The sequence below is a fragment of the Echinops telfairi genome, unplaced genomic scaffold (assembly GCF_000313985.2).
Source record: "Echinops telfairi isolate 266 unplaced genomic scaffold, ASM31398v2 ScPeMD7_44;HRSCAF=162, whole genome shotgun sequence".
Lineage (NCBI taxonomy): Eukaryota > Metazoa > Chordata > Mammalia > Afrosoricida > Tenrecidae > Echinops > Echinops telfairi.
Window position 1 is genome coordinate 14,872,556 of NW_022103942.1, and position 6,901 is coordinate 14,879,456.

Sequence of the window (6,901 nt, forward strand, 5' to 3'; positions counted from 1 at the left end):
GCATGGATATTATTTTCACAGGTGCAACTTTCCCTATTGTAATTATTTCTATCTAGATGTTTTTTAACATTACCCTATAGAAATGAGACATTTAGCACATATTTGCTTATATAGAGCATATTATACAAAACTCTGATAATATATATTTTGAATAAAAACGTGGCATTTAAACTCTTCCTGAACAAAGCAATGATATTGTTCTCTAACTTGGGAGGTTAGCTACTCATTGAGACTATTTACCATTTATGAAGCACTGTGTTAGCATTGAATTAGTTTACATATTATTTTAATATGATAACGCAGTAAGGTGTATAATTATTACAATACTTTTTTCCACTGACTGCACAGCATTGTTTGTTGCTGCACCTGAAAAAGTGTTTTCTTCTACCTAATACTTAACAAGCAAATTTCCTGTCATTTGGCAACAAATGCATATAATTTAGAACATCACATTCATACAATTAGGATTTAAAATGAAGCAGATTGCCTAATAGTGTTAGGACAGTAGACACACAGGAGCAATTGTCTCCTTGTTATTCTGCATTCTATTATGCATTCATCTTGTTTTCATCCAGTCCCCTGTCCTCGCTCTCATCATAGAAGTGAATTAAACCAATGAATCAGTTTTGCCGGTTGCCAAGAATGTAATCCTAGCAGATTCAAGGAAAAAGCTCAGCCTATAAGTGACTCTTCCTTTGTTTTCTCTTGTAATTTTAATTATTTTAAGTTGAAATGGGAAGGGTCTGGAAAGGTAAGTTGACGTAGAACTTACACTACCCTACAGAAAGAAGGCAAGTGCTTTTAAGCAACAATAATATGTTCACTTGAGAAATGCTGGGAATTATTCTTTGCATTTAGAAAAAGATGCTCCTTCAAAACCTCAACGATGAGGACATCACTCAGCTATAATGAATGGTTATGTCCTTGAGTCTTTGCACAACGATATTTTCTTCTTCAATTCACTGTCACTAAAGGAAGAAGCAGTTATAAACTCTAGTAATTTTAAAGGTTACTTGGGTATCAGTGAATACATCATATATTTGACTGATATTATAATTTTCCCTCCTAATTCTAATATCTACTTTTACTCATTTTTCTTTGCTATATTTGTCTTTGGGAGGCCAGGGACTTGCATGGCCAGTTATTCAAGTTGTAAATACTTATTTACTAGTGTAGTGGCACACATAAGATGTATGAAAAATATGGCTAAAAGACTTTTACATATTCCATATATTGCAAAGAGAAGAGAAACCTCCTTTCTTGCATTTAAACATTAATAATGAAAAGATTCAGTCTCTTGAACTAATTTTGTTTCTACTTAACTGCTGCTATGTTCACCTACCACAGAATATTTTGAAAGTTTCCTTTCTGTTCTTGATAAAGATTTATTTTCCTTTCTGGAGAGATGTCAATTAGATGGAAAGGGGAGGCAGGCTTAAAATGTCCCAGTTTTAAACATGAACAGTGGGATCCATCTGGTAACAGGAAAGAAAAGAGAATGAATTTAAATAGATGATGCTACACCCATTCAGACATATAAATACATATTCCTAAACATACACTATTGAGGGTAAAGTGTTAATGATTCCTCATTTTATTTATTTATCATAAAATATATATCTTTGTATACTATTAAACAATCAGCCACTATTTTGAACACTAATTCATCATGTTTAGATAACTGATAAACTATTATTATAATATTTTCATACAGCATCCATTTGGCAGAATGAGATTGTAGGACTATAAATGTTTTTAAAGAAATCATTTCTGTGAACAATGTATAAAAATAATTTTTTTGTATTATGAGTTTCAAAAAAATACCAAAACTTGTATGTGCACATGGTAGAATAATCAGATCATTTTGATCTCTGATAATTAGGTCGAGGGATCATGACAATAAATCCTGATGTCTTCCACTGGTTTTATTTGTGAACATGACCACACATATTTTGTCTTATTTTTATAGTTGAGATAATAATATGCCTAATGTTTCTCAAAAGGGGTTAATTCAAAAGCACAGAATGCTGCTTCCTCATAACAGTAACCGACTCTGCAGAGAGGGAATAAAGGCCTTGTAATCATGAAACCTGCAGTGAATAAAACGGAAGTACCTTTCAATAGTGAGTACATCACTTCAAAGTTCCATATAAGATTTATCCTCAATACATATTTTTAAAATCTCACTTATAGAAGAAAAAGCAAGAAAACTAAGGTCAGATAGAAATTGGACAGACTATTGTAAAGGAAAATGGAGATAACAGACCCAGAAAAGAATAATTAGACTTCTATTTATAGTTTTCTCTTCTTTTAAAAATCGTTTTATTGGCAGCTTGTACAGCTCTTATTACAATCCACACATCCATCCATTGTGTCAGGCTCATTTGTACATTTTTGGCCATCATTTTCAAAACATTTTCTTTTTACTTGAGTCTTTGGTATCAGCTCCTCATTTTTTCCTTCCCTCCCCCACCCTCCCCATCCTCCCTCCCTCATGAAACCTTGATAATTTATAAATTTTTATTATTTTTTCATGTCTTACACTGACGGATGTCTCTCTTCACCCACTTTTATGTTGTCCGTTACCCTGGGAGGGGGGTATATGTGGGTCATTGTGATTGGTTTCCCCTTTCTCCCCCTTCCCCTCCTGGTATCTCTACTCTGATTATTGGTTCTGAGAGGTTTATCTGTCCTGGATTCCTTCTGCTGTGAGCTCTTATCTGTATCCGCATACATGCTCTGGTCTAGCCGGATTTGTGAGGTAGAATTGGAGTCATGATAGTTGGGGGTGGGTGGGGCGGGGAGCATTAAAGAACTAGAGGAAATGTGTATGTTTCATCAGTGCTATACTGCACCCTGACTGGCCCTTCTCTTCCTTGTGACCCTTCTGTAAAAGGATGTCCAATTTTGATTTCTACTTATTGAAATTTGTATTCACAAGTGCAACATTGTGCCTGAGCCATTGTAAAATTTAAAATAAATACTTGGCACAGCAAATTAAGATAGAAGAAGCAACTTTTTGAATTGGTTGAAGAGGTATTTTGCATTGAGTAAAATTTTTGAAAGGTTCCATTCATATTAAGTAATTGAGGGCTGATGTATGTAGCAGATATTATCTCTTTGTGCATGGAAAATAGGACTTTTTTGGAAAATGAAGCAATATGTTGTTACAGTTCTTGAATTCAATCTTCTTCCCGTATAGATGGCATTACCCTGATTGCTGTCAGCTCCTTTATCTTTTGAGCAAAATTAGACAAACTTTCCCAATGTATGTACTATGTGAAAAGTAAAAACTTAGTCCATTACTTGGACATTTAATATAAATCATATCTTGAAATAATCAATAGTTTGAATTAAGGTAACAATTTTGACGTGTGACACTACCTCAAAAAATAAAAGCGGCTGCTCAGATTCAGTTTAAAGAGCTGCTAGGAGAGGAGTTTTATTAGAATTGAAGAAATAATGAAAGGAATACAGAATAGTTGAGATATCTTTCCAACTCTGAGAAGCAATAAATAGTAGCCCTTTGTGAAAGGCACAACTACTATTAAGAGAGAAGACATTGAAACACAGGAGAGGATATATGACAGCCACTGAATTGAGTGTGAAACAATTTCCTTGAAGTTATAGCAGAGATAATATTTCAAAGAGGAAGAAATTGTCTTTTTTGTATGATTGTCTTCTGGTATGATTCCACAAAGTCTTGATTATTGTACATTCTGAATTCAATATTTGACCAACAGAGTCAGTGAATTTGCAAACAGTTGTTCTTAGGTGGTGCCCAGTGAGTTCCAACTCATAGCAACCCTATCTACAGCAGAACAAAACACTACCCAGCACTATGCCATCCTCACAATTGTTCTTATGTTTCAGCCAATAAATATAGGTACTGTACCAATCCATCTTGTTGAAGGTCTCCCTCTTTTTTGTTGTCCCACCATTTTACCAAGTATGGCATACTTCTCCAGGAACTGGTGTCTCCTGAAAATATGTCCGAGGTAGTTTATTGTGCCAACCTGACCGATAAACACATGTGGGATTAATTGAAGGGTGCAGGGATAAATGGCTTGGTGGGCCTCGCCTTTTTAGATTTGGGTCTCTTGCTTTGTGATGGTTGGACCAGTTCCCTGCTTTAGCTGGCAAGGCTAACTTCCTGCAAGATATCCCTAAGGTGAAGCCACATGGATCTATCCCGATGCAGCCCTGGGTGCTGGAGCAGCTGTGTGGAGACCCCTGCCAGTGCTGAGATGCTTACACATTCACTGACTTGGCTTTCCTCCTGCAGTCGGCATCATTGCGTCTGTTTTGTGAGATGGAGGAGGACTTTGTGGACTGGTGTTGGACATATGTGTGAATGTTCGACTTGTGGGCTTGGGCAGCACTGGGTTTGAATGTTTTCTTGATGTGCACTTAAACTTTATATAAAACTCTCTCTTATACATGATTTTCTGTATATTTGTTTCCCTAAAGTACCCAGACTAACACAATGTCCAAAGTTCATGAGACAAAGTTCCACCATCCTTGCCTCTTAGGAGCATTCTGGCTGTACTTCTTCCAAGACAGATTTTTTTTCTTTTTTCTTTTTAAACATTTTATTAGGGGCTCATACCACTGTTATCGCAATCCATACACACATCAATTGTGTAAAGCGCATTTGTTCATCATTCTCAAAACATTTTCTCTCCACTTAAACCCCCGGCATTAGGTCCTCATTTTTCCCCTCCCTCCCCACTCCCCCCTCCCTCATGAGCCCTTGATAGTTTATAAATTGATATTTTGTCATATCTTGCCCTGTCTGACGTCTCCCTTCACCCACTTTTCAGTTGTCTGTCCCCCAGGGAGGAGGTCACATATAGTTCCTTGTAATCGGTTCCCTCTTTCCTACCCATTCTCCCTTTACCCTCCCTGTTTCACCACTCACACCACTGGTCCTGTAGGGCTCATCCGCCCTGGATTCCCTGTATTTTCAGTTCCTATCTGTACCAGTGTACATCCTCTGGTCTAGCCAGACTTGCATGGTAAGCTCAATATTCTTCACCAGAACCTTAATTAAAATGCATTGATTTTTCTTCAGTCTTCCTTATGTAATGTCCAACTTTCACATGCATATGTGGCAATTGAAGATACCATGGCTTGGGTCAGGTGCACCTTAGTCCTAAAAGTAATTTCCTTGCTTTTCTATTCTTTAAAGAAGGATTCAGCATAATTTACCCAATGCAATTCATGGTGGTTCCAACATGGGAATTCTTAAAATCTTTGGTCATATCATGATGTCATCCAATTGTGATGATATTGGTTTTCTTTACATTGAGTTGTAATCCATACTGAAAGTTTCAATCCTTGATCTTCATCAGCAAGTGCTTCAAGTCCTCCTCACTTTCAGCAAGCAAGGTTATTTCCTCTGTTGTTTCCGCTGTGTATTGTAGATTATTTATAAACCTTCCTGAAATCCTGATGTCACATTGTTCTGCATATAATCCAGCTTTTCTGATGATTTACTCAGTACAAAGATTGAATAAATTTGATGAGAAGATACACTCTAACACACACTTTTCCTGATTTTTAAATCATGGAATATTCTCTTGTTCTCTTTACACAACTGCCTCTTGGTCTATGTATACTTTCCTCATGAGTAAATTTGTAGTGTTCTAAGATTCTCACTTTTCTCAAGCTAGCAAAAGTTTGTTATGGTCTACGTAGTCCAATTCCTCAGCATATTCATAGCAAACAGTTGGACATTTTCATAAGGTAGAATACTAGTTATTGTAAGAAAAAGTGCTTCTGTTGAAAGTTTTGCTATTTCTCCTAATGCACATTTTCAAGCTTTTCTGTAAGATCATTAAATTAGTCAAGAAAGATGGCATTATGCTATATTTTTAAAAGTTTCTATTCTTTAATTGTTAAACTTATTATACAATACTATTTGGACGGTCACATTCAAATATACTTAGGTTTCACATATAATTGTTACAATACTGAGAATATTCATGAAAAAGGGTATTTATCCATTTGTAAGAAACAAATATCTTTTTGCTACATGGGCCCACATATTAATAGCAACATGTTTAAAAATATAGTCATTTGGACTTCAAATTATTATAAAAGAATAATCAGGGTTTTATATGCTTTCTGAAATATGCAAACGTGGTCTATTTTGAAGGCTGAAGGTAAATGTTACACATTATAGAATATTTCATGAGATTTTTCTTTGTTGCATTGACTTGTTCAAGACCAAAATTGAAACCAACACTTTTATAAAAGACACAGCTATTTCTACATTACATTGGTGTAATCATAAAAGATACCAGAACTAAAGTATCACTTTCACACTAACCAATTTCACCACAACACACCTTGCCTAGGAAACAAACAAACAAACAAACAAAAAACCCAGGGAATTTGGATTTCCCTAATGGAATTTACCATAATAGAATTTCAAACTTTCTGACTTTAATAAACTTCAATTCTTTTTCTGGCAGGATCTATCTAGACAGCACAGTGCTATGGAAAATGATTCAGGTATTTAGAGTCAACGTATGATTAACATAATAGTGCCATACAAAGATTTTCTGCTGGTACAAATGCTAAGAAAGGCCACAGTGGACAGCGCAGACACTGTGAATTCAGTAGGGTACAGGTATCACTGAGGGTCCGTGGAGACCACGAGTTTCTTTTCTTTTCTTTCAGCAATGGAAACAGAAAAAAGGAAAAAAAATTGAGACACCTATGAGTCAAAATAATATAATCCCACTGTCAATAATGTAGTTTTCAGGTATTATTTCTTTTTTTTTTTTAATTAATCAATTTATTGGGGCTCATACAATTTATCACAATACATAGATCAATTGTGTAAAGCACATCTATACATTTGTTGCCCTCATCATTCCCAAAATTCTCTTGC